This window comes from Rhinolophus hipposideros, assembly GCF_964194185.1.
Source record: "Rhinolophus hipposideros genome assembly, chromosome: 15".
In the NCBI taxonomy this organism is placed as follows: Eukaryota; Metazoa; Chordata; class Mammalia; order Chiroptera; family Rhinolophidae; genus Rhinolophus; species Rhinolophus hipposideros.
Window position 1 is genome coordinate 21916891 of NC_138061.1, and position 17094 is coordinate 21933984.

At 42.0% G+C, this 17094-nt stretch overlaps 1 protein-coding gene across 2 annotated transcripts in view; it reads left to right on the plus strand.

The window, feature by feature from the left end:
• NT5C2 (5'-nucleotidase, cytosolic II) overlaps positions 1 to 17094 on the plus strand; it is a 119432-nt gene that overhangs the window by 23161 nt on the left and 79177 nt on the right. The gene's annotated exons all lie outside the window — the stretch shown is intronic.

Consider the following 17094-nt stretch of genomic DNA (forward strand, 5'->3'; position numbering starts at 1 on the left):
GTGTGGGTTGAGTGACATATGTATGAGAGTCCTCTCTTCTACCCTCCTGACTCATTTTATGAGGTTTCTATTTATTAACTTTTACATTGTTATGGGGGGGGGGTTGACAATTCCCTCCTTCTACCCTTCTTTAGCTCTTACAACTGGACTAATAATAAAATAATAAAAATGACGCAACACTATATTAACAGGAGAAAAACCCATTTAATACATGTGCACAGGAGAATCATAATATTGTGGACCAAAAGGGGCCACATACTAAACCTGACAAGCTCAGAGGAGGGCAGCATGGCAGGCCCTACAAACTCAGGAACCGAAAGTAACCTCATAGGGTGATCTGAAAATAAAAATTCCTAACTAAAACCAGTCTTGGTGGGTAGTCACGTCCTAGGCTGATAGTTTCCTTGACAAAGGTCAATCTTTACCTTAAGTGAGTCTGTCTATTGTCTTTTTGCATCTAGGATAACATACCTTTGAAATGTCCAAGTAATCCTCTTTTCTAGACCTCTAAGGATATAACCTCCCACCAGAGCACAAGGCCACAGAACCTCTCTTTGTTATCTTGTTGCCCACATACCATTTCTCTGTTCTATAAATTTTAATTATTAACTATCCTGTACCCACCAGTGTAAAGAAGTTCTGTGTCTCTCCGTTTTACTTTTTATCCGATGCCAGAGATTTCCCACTTTGCTTCTCCCACCTCCTTAATTTACCACCAATGGATTTCACGTAACTCTCCTTATGTCTCCTCCTTTGATTCTAATGTATAGAATAAGCTGCAAAACTGCAGTTCTCTGGAGCATTTTATTAATCTGTTGAGATTTTGCTTCCCTGCAATTGTTGACAGGTTTGGACATTTCTTATGTTGACAATATGATACTCAGATCATAAAATGAGGCTCAAAGAAATGATTGAACCATGTACCTTTTTATACTTTTTAGTCAAAGATATATTTGTGAGAAATTGACAGAACAAAAAAAAAGTTACTGCTCTTTGGAAAGGAATCTAAGCAAGGTTTAGATAACTCATTAATGAGGAATTGAAACAAAGTAGTGTATAGAGCATATAAAATATATTATATATTTTGGATTGAGGTTTGCAAAACAAGTGGTTTACTAGTAGTGACAGGACTATTGCCGCACATATGTGAGACTGATAAGAGTGAAATAAAAAACATGTTTTTGTGTGAAACTGAGCATAACAGAATTGAGTGGTAAACACGTTCACCAAAACAACTTCTGGTTATCACCTAAGCGGTAAACAACTCCTGGCAAACAACTTCTGGTTCTCACCTAAGAAGTAAACAAGTCCAAGGAAAAGAGGATAAAAGCAGAACTCCAGAGCAATGCCATGAGCGGTCCGCCTGTGCGCTCCGGCTAAGACCCTCTGTGAGGCTCTGAGCACGACACTCTGGAACGATCCTCTGTGACGTTTGTCTGGGCGCTGCGACAGAGTCCTCTGCAAGGTGCAAGCCGTGATACCCTGGGACTCTCCGAAGTTCTTCCTTGCAAGACCCCTCGCCTCAGACCAGTTGTGGGCCCAGTAGCCTCTTCCTGATCATGGACCTTCTCCACCTTCATTGACTCTGGGACTTGGTTCGTTATTAAATTCTGTTCTATTCTATTCTGTATAACCCTCTGTGCTTACCAGAGCATTGGCCTCTGGACGGACATTGGTCCCAAATAAAGCTGTGGTACATACTCTATCTGAACCTGTGTGTTGGGACTTTGTTCCCCACTTGCGGGCCCTACCAGGGGTTTGTCCCCTTGACTTTCAGGAATAGACTGAAATGTGGTGACTGCCTTTCCAGGAGCTCTTGACGAGTAGTAAATTACAAAAGAGGCAATAAGATTTGATTATACAGATTTTTGGGCTCTGAGTTGTTTAGCAATAAGGGGTGTCTCCAGGTGCAGGAAGGACAGCTTTTACACAGGAGATTGGTTTCTTGCCTTCAAAGAAACAAGGGAAGGTCAAGGTGCCTGCTGGTACTGGCTGCTGGTAGAGTAACTCGAATTCCAAGTAATCAATATGCCATTGTGGGGTATTGGGGGCAGACTGTCGTGAGCCCTGACTGTGAATGTGAGTATATAAATATCTCTTTAAGACCCCGCTTTCCATTTTTTTTAGGTGCATACATAGACGTAGGATGGCTGGGTATGATAATTCTATTTTTAATTTTTTGAGGAATCATCCTACTGTTTTTTTACAGCATCTGCACCATTTTACATTCTCACCAGCAATACGCAAGGGTTTCAGTTTTTCCATATCCTTGCCAACACGTTATTTTCTGGGTTTTTTTGTTTGTTTTACTTATAGCCATCTTGCTGTGAGGTGGAATCTCATTGTAGTTTTGATGTGGGGTTCCCTAACGATCGGTCATTTTGAACATCTTTCCGTGGGCTTGCTGGCCATTAGTACATCCTCTTAGGAGAAATGTCTAGTCAAGTTCTTTGCCCATTTTTGAATCAGGTTGTTTTGGGGGTGTTTTTTGTTGTCAAGCTGTAGGAGTTCTTTATATATTCTAGATATTATCCCCTTATCAGATATATGATTTGTAAATAGTTTCTCCCATTCCATTGGTTGCCCTTTTACTCTGTTAATAGTGTTATAGTGTACTTTGATGCACAAGTTTTTCATTTTGATGTACTGTCTAATTTTTCTGTTGTCTGTGCTTTTGGTGTCATATCCTCCAATAATCTTTTAAACACACAAATTTATATCCTTTCACTGTCCAGTTTTTAATCCTTTGCTAGTTCCCTTTTTCAAACTCCTAATGACCTGGTCTCTGTACTTCTTCAATTTCACCTCTTGCTAATGGCTCCACCCAAAGGTACTTACCAAGTCATTCTGAATGACTACATAGCTCTGAGCATTTGCCATGCGCTCTAAAGTCCCCGTGTCTTTATACGTGCTAGCCCCACTTTTTCTCTCTCCTTACTTTTCATTGAACTACTTTTCATTCACCTTTTAAGATTTCTTCAAGTACCTCTCCTCTGGGAAGACTTCTTTGACTTTTCCTAGAGTTAGGTGCCTTCCTTGACCTTACATTGTTTCCTTTTATTACAATGCTCATTAGACTGTGTTTTAATTGTTCCCTGTTTCCCATCCCTCCAAATAGACTATAAATCCCTTAAAGGCAGGGGAGCTTGTGGTCTGCATGCTGCTCAAGCTTGGTTGAACAGTAGAACTGGGATCTCTGCCACTGTTTGGTTGCTTTGACTTTGAACAAACTAGTTAAATTCCTTGGGCCTCAATTTTCTCATGATTGTTGTGATGATTAGTTGAGATTATGTTTTAAAACGCTTGGTACTTACTCTTGCCCAGAGTAAATGCTTAAGAAAAATTAGCAGTTATTATCATCAACTTATTGAGTTGATATCTCAAACTCCAGTCAGTTGTATGACTTTGTACAAAATTCTTAACCTCGCAGGGCGTCAGTTTTTTTCTCCTGTAAAATGAGGTGTTTGACTTGGATCATCTATTGCAGTGGTTCTCAGCCTAGGCTGCATGGCTTAGTTATCTGAGGAGCTTTAAAAATACTGATACCTAACAGAACATTTTGATGGTCGCCAGACATGAGAGGGGTTGGAGGGATGGGTGAAAAGGGGAAGGGATTAAGATGTACACATTGCCAGTTATAAAAAGTCATAGGGGTGTAAAATATAGCATAGGTAATATAGTCAATAATATTGTAATAACTGTGTATGGTGTCAGAGGGGTGCTAGACTTATTGGGGTGATCACTTCATAAGTTATGTATAAATGTCTAATCATTATGTTGTACACCTGAAACTAATATAACATTGTATGTCAACTGTAATTGAAAAATAAAATTTTTTTAAGTTACCGATATCGAGGTCTCTCCCCCAAGATTTTGATTTAATTGGTGTGAGGTACAGCCAGGCAGGGGTACTTTTTAAAAGCTCCCATGGTGATTCTAATGTTCTGCCAGAATTGAAAACCAATGATCTAGAGTTTCTTCCAGATATAACACACTGGAAAGTTGAGCTGCCAGGATTCCCTGGTGGCTGGGGAATGGAATGTCTCTTGGCATTCTTCTGCTGTCACCCTTTGTTAGTTTAGCAGGAAGCATTATCAAACAGGCTTACTAAGCTGGAATTCCAACAGTATTTGTGGATTCCTGAGTATTTAATACTTAGCAGCTCCAGCCTGGAGAGACCTAGGGAGCAGGGCTCTGAGAAAGAGAAAGAATGGACTCTTTCCTACCCCCACTGCTGTTAACCCAAGGCCTAGAAGTCTGACCTGGAGTGCTGTGCTATGGAGTTCTAGTCAGGCTGAAGAAGAGGGTGGAGGGAAGGAATCCTTGGTATAAACTTGTTAGGGAAACTTGGGACTAGGAGGGAGGAGGGGCTGAGAGTTACAAATAAACATTCCTTTACAGTGCTTTAACACCATATTCCCAGCCATTCCTTATTTGATTCCCAAAGCAACCTTAAGAAATGCAGGCAGGTATTACTGCCTCTATTTTGTAGAAGAGAAAAACAAGCCACTGAATGGTGAAGGGCCTCACCGAAGATTACACAGTGGGTTATCAGGAAGGTCAGTATGACAGCCCCTGTGCCCTGATACCCCTTCCTGGCCTCTCTCACTGTGTCTGGGGAAGAAAAACTGCACACCCAGTGTGAGATAATCGAAAATATATATTGGTCTCTTTCCCTGGTTTCTGGCACAGAGCTTCTGAAACCCTGGTGATACGACTGTCTTTTGTTCTAATGAGGTGACTCTGGGTGGGCTTCTGGATGAGGGCTGGTCACAGGAAAGACCAAGCCATGATCAGAAGGTTGGAAGTTTTAGCCTCACCCCTCATTCTCTTAAGAAGGGAGAAGGACTCGAAACAGAGTTAATGACCGATCATGACCATGTGATAAAGCCTCCCCCTAAATCCCTAAAGTATTGAGTTCAAGGAGCTTCCAGGTTGGTGAGCACATCTGTGTACTGGGAGGGTGATGCACCCCAACTCCTGTGCTCAGGGTGTCCCCAGACCTTGCCCTACAACACAGTGGTTACATTACTCTTCATCTGTATCCTTTACCATATCCTTTAACAAACTGGCAAATGTTTCCCTGAGTTCTATGAGCCGTTCTATCGAATAATCAAATCCAAGGGGGAAGCGATCATGGGAATCTCCAATTTGTAGCCAGGTTGGACGGAAGTTGTGGGTAAACCAAAGACCTGCTACTTGATTGGCATCTGAAGTGGGGGTGGGGAGTGGGCAGTCTCATGGGACTGAGTCCTTAACCTCTGGGATCTGATGATATCTCCAGGCAGATAGTGTCAGAATTGAGTTAAATTGTAGGACACCTCACTGGTGTCACAGAGAATTGCTTGGTGTGGTAAAAACCCCACACATCTGGTGTCAGAAGTGTTGTGAGTGTGCTAATAGTGTGAGAGTAGAGAAAGACACAGGAGGAGGACTAGGAAGTTTTTTTCTAACACATCCAAATAGTTCAGAGTCTTTCTTGCCTCCTTGAAATTGGAACCAAGGTTCCAAATGGCCCCATCACATTCTACAGGGAACAACAGAATGGACTCCTTCTAATTCCCCTGTGGTCTATCCACCTCTGAACGTTGCAGTGCCCTCTGGGGTCATTAGCAAATGCCTTCAGTTTTGCAAAGTTTGATGTTTTCAGTGCTAGCTTTGAGGTGTGGACATGCAAGGAGGTGTCTAGTCACAGTGCCTAGTGTGTTCAGGAAGATGCAGGATGGCCATGTACAGCCATGTTAGCCAAATGCTGGGGCACAGAGACAGGGGTTAGTCCTTGGCCACTGCCTCAAGATGAAGTGGAAAAATCAAAAAAGGGAGTGATTTTTTACTGAGATCAATTCAATTTAAAGTCCTACCTTTTATTTTGAGATAATGTCCTTCCTACTTTTCTGGTGTGAAATTGCCTTTTATGACTTAGTAATGATAGTAGACGGCAGTTTATTTTAATGTTCTGAATGGCATAGTTAAGAGATGACCATCCTTTGTGAATCCCCAAAATTGCTTTTGAAATGTTACTGATCCCAAAGAATCCCAGGTCTGGTAAGCACTCACCATTTTGGAGGGCCATGTGACCCCAACTACTCAGGGGTGTAGGAGACCACAGAGAGCATCACCTTGAGAGTGATGGTAAAACATGGAACGGTAGAAGAATTACAATTCCTGGAGTTGGGCTTTGCCACCCACGAGTTCATGTAGAAAGAAAAGACTTTGGTTTTATTTGACAAACATTTATATGGTGCTTACTAGATGCCCAGCCCTGTCTCAAATGCTATGCAAATATGATCTCATTTAATCCTCATCAAGCCTGTGAGGTAGATGCTATTATTATCTTCACCTCCATTTTAAAGATGAGGAAACGAAGACCTGAGGGTATTGAGAAAGTTGCCTGAGGTCACAGCTAGTTAGCAGCAGAGCCTGAAGTTGAAGCCAGGGAGTCTGGCTCTGGAGTCCATGCTCTTAATCCCTGCAACATGCTGCCTGGTTAGAAGAAATTTAAGACTTTCATGGCATGTAATGATCTATTTTCAGCATCTGATTCCATAGACAGAAGCTGCCTGTGGACTAAGCTGTCTGATCTGTATTGAGCTGCTGTCAATCATCTCTTTTGAGCTCTTTCCACAATTCCCCTGGGAGAATCAGAGTGGACGGATGGCCCTTTGACAGCCTGGCATGACAACAGTGGCAAAAGCAATGAGCTTTGGATAAGGTCCGCGGGCCCTCGCAGCATGGAACCTGCGTCTGTGCAAGGGCCTTCTGAGCGGTCCTCTGGAGCCTAGATTGGCAGTTTTCAAACACATTTTTTTAAAGCAACCAAACTCTATTTTCAAACATAGACATATGGGCAGTTGATACACACACACACACACACACACACACACACACACACACACAGACCTACATGGAATCCCTTCTTAAAATAGATAAAAGTGGAGGTGTGTTGAAGCAGAAGTGGGAATCTAATTGACCTTACTCTCATTCCTTATGCGGTATTGAGGAACATAGTTTGAAAACCATTGCTCCAGACCAGGGTTTCCTGAACCATGTCCAACAAAATATTAGTCTCATAAGATGCTTTGTAGAAAAAAATAGTTTTATGGTCGAATATATTTGGCAAACTCTGGATGTTCTAGCTTTGCTTTGAAGTTTACAGTTATTTATTAGCAGGTAAAGAGTCTGAGAAGTTTTGGAAGGGAGTGAAACCACTCTTAATCCACAATTTCCCTTTTTAAGAAAAATGGGTGAATTGTGTTATACTCATACAGTGGAATACTATAGAGCAATGAAAATAGACAAATGATTATTACGTATGGAGGCAAAGTTCAAAAACAGGCAAAAATAACACGTACGGACTTAGAAGTCAGAGTAGTCATTATCCGTGGGAGGTGAAGTAGTACCTGGGGAGGGGCACTGACACGAGTTTTGAAGCTTCTAGTTGTATTTTATATCTTGATTTGGGTAGTGGTCACATTGTTTACTCTGTGAAAATGATTTGTGCATTTTTCTGCATATCTGTACACCTATATTATCCTTCATTTACGAAAAAAGGGGGAAAAAAAGAAAAAAGGGAAAAACAAACAAAACACACCAACATTGAAGGGACCAAAAAATAAATATACATGACTTTGGCTCTTCAAAGTGTAACCTGTCATTTTGAAAAAAACAAAAAAATCCTGCAGGTTTTCTGAGTCAGGTTACCTGGTTCAAACATAAGGCTCTGGGAAAACTGGACGTCAGAAGTCTGCAATGGGTTTCAGTGGGTTGAAATCAAGGTTTCACCGGGCTGTGTTCCTTCTGGAAGCTCTAGAGGAGAATCATTTTCTCGCCTTTTCCAGCTTTTAGAGGCTGCCAGGTATTCCTTGGCTCGTGGCCCCCTTCCATCTTCAGAGCTAGCAATGGCCAGTCAAGTTTTTCTCACATCTCATCACTCTGACACTGCCTCTGTCTTTTCCCTTTTTACATTTATGGATCCTTGTGATTACATCGGATACACCTGGAAAATTCAGGTGGCTCTCCTTATTTAAAATCAGATGGGTGACAAACTTAATTCTATCTGCTACCTTAATTCTCCTATGCCAGGTAACACAGCCACAGGCCCCAGGGTTTAGGCCACTATTCTGTTTTTCCACACCTGCTAAGGGACTAACTATAGATCCTAGCACTTAACCCAGTCTCTCCATTATGAATTTCCTTTCAGGTAGTATCTGACCAAAAAATTGGTTGAAAAGAACTCTTTTGGATGTGCTAAATGTAAAGTAATACCGTCAACTACCTATCACTCAAATGAAAGATTTATTTACTTTTAACCCAATAGGACCCTTGTTACGAGTGCTATATGTGCCAGGTAAGGGAGGACCCCAGCTTGTGACAGAAAAACTGTCTGGGTCTTGGGGACTGCATCCTGTTGATGTCAATGAAAATGAAATGCAGTCATTTAGGGTGAGTATCTAACATCTGAACTGGAACCAATAAGGGGATTAAGAAACTGGTGCTCAGGAAGGTGAGGTGACATAGGAATTTATAATCCCTGACTCTGCAACCATAAATCAGTTTCTTTGTTTGGGTCAATTGTGTAGTTTCTGCAGTAGCAGAAGGCTGTTGTTCACGTGGCTCCTTGAGTGAGCAAACAAGGAAGAGACTTAATAAGTCAGTTGTTGCCTGGGCAGCAGGCCCAGAAGGTAGCTCAGATTGGCTGCTGCCATGGCAACATTGATTACTGTCACAAGTAGGCATGAGGTAGATAGTAAGCATTGTCAGAGAACACATGGGCCACCTGTATCAGAATTAGCTGGGGAGTTTAAATTTCGTATTTCCAGGCCACATGGCCGGAGACAGGGATAGGGTCTGAAATCTGCCTTTTAGAAATTTCCCCAGGCAACTCTTATTCCTGGTAAAATTGGAGAACCACCAATTAGAGAAAATAATACATCACTGTCACAGTCCTTTGTACAAACCCCTGTTGTATATCCTTGGATGAGGCCTCCGCCCTATGGTCAGAGAACCAGAGCCACTTTCTCGTTTACAAAGGCCCCATCTTCAAAAGACAAAGCGGGTGTTCAAGAGCATTGGGAGGGACTAGGGTGAGACCCACGCAGGGGTCAGCATGAACCGGGACTGGAGAGGACGGCTAAGATGCAGGACTAAGTCTCTGATACCACCGAGAAATACCGTTCTCTCTCTGGGAAAGTGGCGAATGCAGGGCACCAAGAACACCAGCGAGAATCCGAGTGGCTGGGCTTTCCGAGCAGCACTGCTGTCGTGAGCCACTCAGTTGCTGAGGAGAGTGTGTTCTTATCCTTTACACGGGTGAAGAACAAGTGGATTCGTGGATGTGTACCATTCAAAGTGCTGTTTTTGTATTTCTCTCAGACAACTTGTAACTCAAATTCTGGGCAGATTCTGCTAGTTGTGGTGAACCCTCCTGCCTGCCTACCTAGCATCTCCTTCTTCCGGTCAAAAATCCCCGTTTTGCTCAGATTTTCTCTCTATCCTCAACCCCAGGGACAAACTCTGATTGTAATTAATATCTGATCTTTCCCTAGCAATGATGATTGGTCCAAGGGGCTGCATGTGTCCTAATTCATCCAAGATCGGTTGGAGGCAAGAACTGAGAGTCTGTAGTGCCGTGCAGCTGTCTCTGCCTTCTGTTGCCATGAACAGAAACTTCTAGCCATTGTGTAAGCATGAGGGGAGCCTGTTTTAGGATGAAGACAACCCGGTAGGTGGCAGGGGAGAGAGATGAAAAGTGTTCTTTATGGCAGTGTCGACTACTGAATCAGGTACCCTGGAGTCTGCCATACCTCTGGACTTTCTTTTTGCTTAAGCCTGTTTGATGGCACTTCCTGTTATGTACAGTCGTAAGTCTCCTACTGTCTAGTCACTGGCATGGTTTGTACTCTCTGGTTTACTCATATGTAAAATGTAAAAAAGTAAAACGAGAGAAGACTGGATTGTGGGCTGTAAACTTAATTGTACTTATCAAAGAACTGGCTTTCTGAATAGACAAGTAAATGCTCTTTCTCATTTTGACATTAGTATGTCTTAGTCTTTAGTATGGATGTTGCTTAACCCTAACGTGTGTGCTGTCTGTAGGGAGGTTGTCAGTTCTGGTGCCACCATGAAGAGATGTTCCATTTTAAGTCCAATTACATCACTTATTTAGATGGACATTTAGAGACCAAGGTCGGAACGGTTGGTGATATATCAGATATACCTGGAAACAAATTGTACTAGCGTCTTGCTCAGGTTCCTGCTCTAACAGGCTGCTGTTGACTTCACAAATTGAGCCCAGGGATGTAAGGATGACAGCCGTGGTGTGTCTCCTTTTTTTCCCCTCTCCCTCCCTCTGCCCCTGCCGCTTGCCTTCCTCCTTTTTTTAAAAAAAATAATTTAATCAAACTTACAGCATTGTGAAAGGCATTAAAAGGAAATCCACTCTCAATCCCAGCAGACATTCATTTAGTTATTAATGTATTTAAAAGTATATATTGAATCCCCAATGTACCCGACCCTGAGCTAGGTGCTGGTCTCCTCTCAGTGGTCAAGACAGACGTCTGCACTCATGGAGCTCACAGCCTACTGAGGAGGTAGACATTAAAGATATGATCACACAAATACTTATTTAATGGCAGCTGTGTAAGCAGAGGGAAGGGAAAGGAAGGTACAGGGCAGCATGAAAGTAAAAATCAGGGCAGAGGGATTAGGGAAGGCCTCTCTGAGTAACATCTAAGCTAGGCTTAAAGGAAGAATAGAGTTTGAAAGGAGAAAGAAGCTTTTCCGGCAAAGGAAGCAGTATATGTGGGGACATGGGGACCAGAAACTGAAAAGTGGCAATTTGGAAGGAACCCAGTGAACATGGAGGAGATGGTCTTATTTATTACTTGATTCCCTTTTTGAAAAGTTTTAAAAAGTTTTTTACTGTGGTAAAATAGATATAAAATTTGCCATTTTAACTGTTTTCAAGTGTACAATTCAGTGCCACTGAGGACATTGCACAGTGATGTACAACCATCCTCACTATGTATTTTCAAAACTTTTTCATCATCCCAACCAGAAATTCTGTGCCTATTAAGCAAACAGTAACTGCTCATTCCTCTCTCCCCCCAGCCCCTGGTAACCTCTAACCTGCTTTCTTTCTATGAATTTACCTGTTCTACGTATTTCACATAAGTGGAATCATGTTTGTCCTTTTGTATCTGGCTTATTTTTCTTAGTGTAATGTTTTTGAGATTCATCTACGTTGTAGCACGCCCCAGCATTTCATTCATTTTTATGGTTGAATAATATTCCTGTGTGTGTGTGTGTGTGTGTGTGTGTGTGTGTGTGTATTGATGGAGGCTTGGGCTGCTTCCACCTTTTGGCTACAGCAAATAATGCTACTGTGAACGGTGGCTTACAAGTACCTGATTGAGTCCCCGTTTTCAATTCTTTTGGGTTATGTACCCAGAAGTGGAACTGCTCGATCCTATGGTGACTCTCTGTTTGAGGAACTGCCAAACTGTTTTTCACAGAGGCTGCACCATTTGACATTCCCACCAGCAATGCAGAAGGGCTCCAGTTTTCTACATCGTTACCAACACTTGGTATCTCCCCCTACTTTTTTCCTTTTTCAAAATTATAGCTATCCTAGCAGGTGTGAAGTAGTATTTCTATGTATCTGATTTTGACTCTGCTGTCTCCCCAGGAATCCATCTCTCCCGAATCTCTGAAGCTCTTTCAGGTCATTAATCTGGCATACCTTCATGTTTTACCCAAGTGTCTAATTTCCTAAGTAGATGTTCAGCGACTCGGGGTAAAGTGTAGGTGGCGGATCAGTTGGGATCTCCAGTGTCTACCACCTGGCAGGTGTTCAATAACTAAGACCATTGTGATAAAGGTTGCAGATCTTGTCTCTTTCCTGTTGTAGAAACTCAATGGAAGTTTCCAACAGGCACGTAAGAAATTTTTGCTTGATTCAAATGAATTAATTTTCATGAATGTATGAGGCAATTGATTGGTTGGTTCCATTCCATTCAGTTAAACTGCAGATCTGATCCCTGCCACTCCTCTGCTTTACGCCCTCACTTGCTCTCCAAGGCGCTTCAGGTGAGGCTCCAGATCACTTACGCGTATATGGTCTACAATACCCCGCAATGTCTACCCTGCCTCCCTCCAGGACCACTTTTTTTGCCACTTTCTCCCTTTGTCTCTGGGCTTCTGACCATTCCGTAGATACTCAAGGCTCGTCCCTACTTTAGGGCCTTTGTACCTACTGGTCCCTCTTTCAGGAGGAATACTCCACTCCTCCAAGCAAACTCCTCGCTCACATTTTACATGAGTCCTACTCATGCTTCAGGTTTCAGCTTAGATGTTATTTCTTCAGGGAAATGTCTCCTGACCTTCTCCCTAACCCCAAACCTAGCCCCTATTTCATTCTCCCTCATAGCCTCTCTTACTTTTCCTGCTTATCACTTTCCAAAGTTGTAGTAGAATAATTATTTGTTTATTTAAAGCCTATCTTCCAAGCAGACAGAAACCTCCAGGAGAGCAGAAACTCATATCTCTATTGACCAGTGTTAGGCACATGGTAGGAGCTCCACGCACATTTCTGAAGAGATATAGGAGCTCCGAAATCTTTTGTGTATGTCCTCTCAAATTGGACTAGATGTTTCTATTTAGACTAAATGTTTTCTGATTGTCTCCTAGCATAGTGTCTGTATTGGCACTTATCACATTAAATGCTGACCCTATGCTGTTAGAGAAAGGAGAAAAAAGAGAAGAGACTTCGGAGATAGCAGATTGGAACTAAGACAAAACACTTGCTGGCAGAAAGATTTTGTGGAAGCAGGAGGCTGTTTCTGGGCCTCAGGCTACAGTGTTGAGTAATGCCTGCATTTCTTTAAGTGTTTCTGCCAAGAAGCAGGAAACTGACGAGTGACCTGTAAATGCTGCTTACATTCTGGGTGACTTAGAATTTATGGTATTCTGATCAAATAGTGTTGATCAGAGGGGTAGGATAGCCATGTGGGTGCTTGGGCAGGAAGCTCAGTGAGAGGCCTTTGAAGACCGCAGTGGGGTGGCCTCTCTTGCCAACCACTGCCAGGCCCTTCGGTCACTGTTAAATGAGAGACCCCGAGTAAGCTGTTCACGGCCCCTCATTGCTTCCTGAGGCTCCCCAACCCTCTCTTCGAAGGTTGTTTCATAGTGGGCGTGGCTTGTTTTACTCCTGAAAGTCATGCAGCCAGATATCGTGTCCTTTTGTTTTCTTTTGCGTTTTTAAAAATTAATTTTTGGTTACAAAAGCAATACATGAATACATTTATCTTCTAAAACATTAAAACTAAGGGTCATACTCGCTTTGAACATTATCACCAGTTTCGGTCCTTTACCCCTCTTTAGAGATACATAACTTCTTTTTTTTTTTTTCCCCTTCTGCCGTCTCCCCCCTACCCCCCACCCCCTCCCTGCGGTTCAAGCCGTTGTTTCTCAGTCTAGTTGTGTAGGACACACAAACTCCCTGGCCCATGCTGGTATTATGAGCCTTGCTCTTCCCCGGCAGCTCAAGGTAGCTCTCTCTGGCTGCCGGCCACTTATGGTAGCCCATGGCAGCACACAGCAGCCTAGCCACCGGCAGCTCATGGCGTCACATGGAAGCCTGTGACAGCACACAGCAGCCCACACCAACCTCCTGCTGATCACAGCAGCTCAGCTCCAGGGAGAGCTGTTGTTCATAACCTTAGCTGTAGAGGGTGCAGCTCACTGGCCCATGTGGGAATCGAACCAGCGACCTCGGCGTTAGGAGCAGGGTGCTCCAACCACCTGAGCCACCGGGCTAGCCTAGAGATAACTTCTGATATGAGTTTGTCATGTTGTTCTATAATTTGTTTAAAAAATCTTTTGCAAACTTAATGTGTGGTTGTCTGAGATTGGGCTGCTATAACAGAATGCTATAGACTGGGTGGTTTATAAACAAAAGAAATTTGTTTCTCACAGTTCCAAATGTTGGGAAGTCCAAGAGCGAGTCTTCAGCAGATATGGTGTCTGGTGAAGGCCCACGTCCTCATTCAGAGACAGTCCTCTTCTCGCTGTGTCCTCACAGAGTGGAAGAGGTGAGAGGGAGCTCTCTGGGGTCTCTTTTATAAGACATTAATTCCATTTACGAGGGCTCTGCCCTCATGACCTAATCACCTTCTAAAGGTCCCATATCCAAATATGTTAGGGATTAGGTTTCAACATATGAATTTAGAGAGGACAGAGACATTGTCTATAGCAGTGATGACAGGAAATAATGAGATTTATGTCCGTATTTTGTTGCCACATTTTATTTTGAAATAATTTTAGATTTACAGAAGAGTTGCAAAGAGTACAGAATGTTTCAGGATACCCTTCACTCAGCCCCTCATAATGTTAACAGCTTACATAACCCTGGTGCCATGATTAAAACTAAGAAATTAACATTGGTACAATACTATTAACTATAGATTTTATTAGAACTTCGCCAGTTTTTTCCACTAAGTCCTTTTTCTGTTCCAGGATCCAATCCAGGATCCTACATTGCATTTAGTTGTCTGTTTTCCTTGGTCTCCGCCAATCTGTGTGACAGTTCTGTCTTTCCTTGGCTTTCATGATCTTGACATTTCTGAAGAGTCCAGGTCAGGTATTTTGTAGAATATCCCTCAGTTGGGGTTTCTGATGAGTTTTCATGATTAGACTGAAGTTGTGAATTTTGGGGAAAAATTTTGAAAAAATTATAACATTAGAGGGTAGAAATGCTCCAGCGGAACACATTATGAAAAAATCTTGGAAGTTTTAGTTGACTGCAAGCTCAGTGAGTCAGTAGTGTAGTTGCCAAGAACTTTATTGTGTGAATGCAAGGCAAGAAGTCCTACAAAGAGGAAGCTACAGTCCTGCTTTGTTCTCATGATACCACAGATTTTTAGTTCAATATTGGGTGACATACTCTAAAAGAGCCACAAGCAGATAGACTAGGTGCATGAGGTGTCTAAGCACAAAGACCTTTAAAACCAGGGCAAAGGAAGCACAATGGAAGGAATGGGAGATATTGGACTGAATAATACCTTAGGCAGAAGTCTTCGTGTATCTGAAAAGTAGAAGGTCAAGAGAGATTAGATCTGTTTGTTCTCTGAGGCCCCAAGGGATAGGACTTGGGCCAGAGGGTGGAAGTTTCAGAAACACTTTAGAACTGGTCAGAACTGCTGAGACCTGATCAGAATTGCTGAGACCAAGGAATGCATTGTTCTGGAAATAGTGGGCTTTCTGTCCTCTTGCAAATGCAAGTTGGTAGTAAAGTGAGTGGGTGGGGTAGTCGATATAACTAACATTTATTGAATGCTATGTGCCAGGACTGTGCTGAGGACCTTACCTCTTTTTTAAAATACTTTTTTTTATTTTTCAATTACAGTTGACATACAATATTGTATTAGTTTCAGGTATACAACATAATGATTAGACATTTATGTAACTTATGATCACCCCACTAAGTCTAGTACCCATCTGATACCATATATAGTTATTACAATATTATTGACTGTATTCCCTTTGCTGCACTTTATATCCCTGTGACTGTTATGTATGGAAATTTGTACGTCTTAAACCCTTCCCCCTTTTCACCCATCCCTCAACCCTCTTCCCATCTGGCAATCGTATTCTCTGTATGTATGAGTTTGTTGATTCATTTATTTTGTTTTTGGATTCCATATATAAAAGTGAAATCATACGGTATTTGTCTTTCTCTGGCTTATTTCACTTAGCAAAATACCCTCTAGGTCCATCCACGTCATTGCAAATGGTAGGATTTCATTCTTTTTTTAAAAATTTTTATAGGGGAACAGTGTGTTTTTCCAGGACCCATCAGCTCCAAGTCAAGTTGTTGTTTTCAATCTAGTTGTGGAGGGCACAGCTCACTGGCCCATGTGGGAATCGAACCAGTGACGTTGGTTCTGAGCCAACCAGCCACCCCTAAGATTTCATTCTTTTTAACGGCAGAGTAATATTCTATTGTATATATGCCACATCTTCTTTATCCATTTGTCTATCAATGGATACTTAGGTTGTTTCCATATCCTGGCTGCTGTAAATAATACTGCAATGAACATAGGGTGCATATGTCTTTTCGAGTTAGTGTTTTGGCTTTCTTTGGATAAATACTCAGAAGTGGAATGGCTGGGTTAGATGATAGTTCTATTTTTAATTTTTTGAGTAACCTCCATACTGTTTTCCATAGTGGCTGCACCACACCAATTTACAATCCCATCAACAGGCACGAGTGTTCCCTTTTCTCCACATCCTCTCCAATATTTGTTGTTTGTTGATGTATTGATGATAGCCATCCTAACTGGTGTAAGGTGATATCTCATTGTGGTTTTTATTTGCATTTCCCTGATGATTAGTGATATTGCGTCTATATGGTCAATTAATCTATGACAAAGAAGGCAAGACTATACAGTAAAGACAATTTCTTCAATAAATGTTGTTGGAAAAACTGGACAGACACATGCAAAAGAATGAAACTGGAGCACTTTCTTACACCATATACAAGAATAAACTCAGAATTGATCAAAGACTTAAATGTAAGACCTGAAAACATAAAGGAACCTAGAAGAAAACATAGGCAATAAACTCTTTGACATTGGCTTTAGTAATATTTTTTGGGATATGTCTCCTTGGGAAAAGGGGAAAAAAAAAGAAAAATTAAACAAATGGGACTACATCAAACTAAAAAGTTTTTTTAAAAAATAAATTTTATTGGGAATACAGGGGAACAGTGTGTTTCTCCAGGGCCCATCAGCTCCAAGTTGTTGTCCTTCAGTCTAGTTGTGGAGGGCGCAGCTCAGCTCCAAGTCCTGTCTCTGTTTAGTTTAGTTTTTTTTTTTTTTCTGTCTCCGTTTAGTTGCAGGGGGTGCAGCCCACCATCCCATGTGGGAGTTGAACTGGCAACTGTGTTGTTCAGAGATGGAGCTCTAACCAACTGAGCCATCTGGCTGCCCTAAACTAAAGTTTTTACACAGCAAAGGAAACCACCAACAAAATGAAAAGACAGCCTACTGAATGGAAGAAGATATTCGCCCATGATACATCTGATAAGGAGTTAAT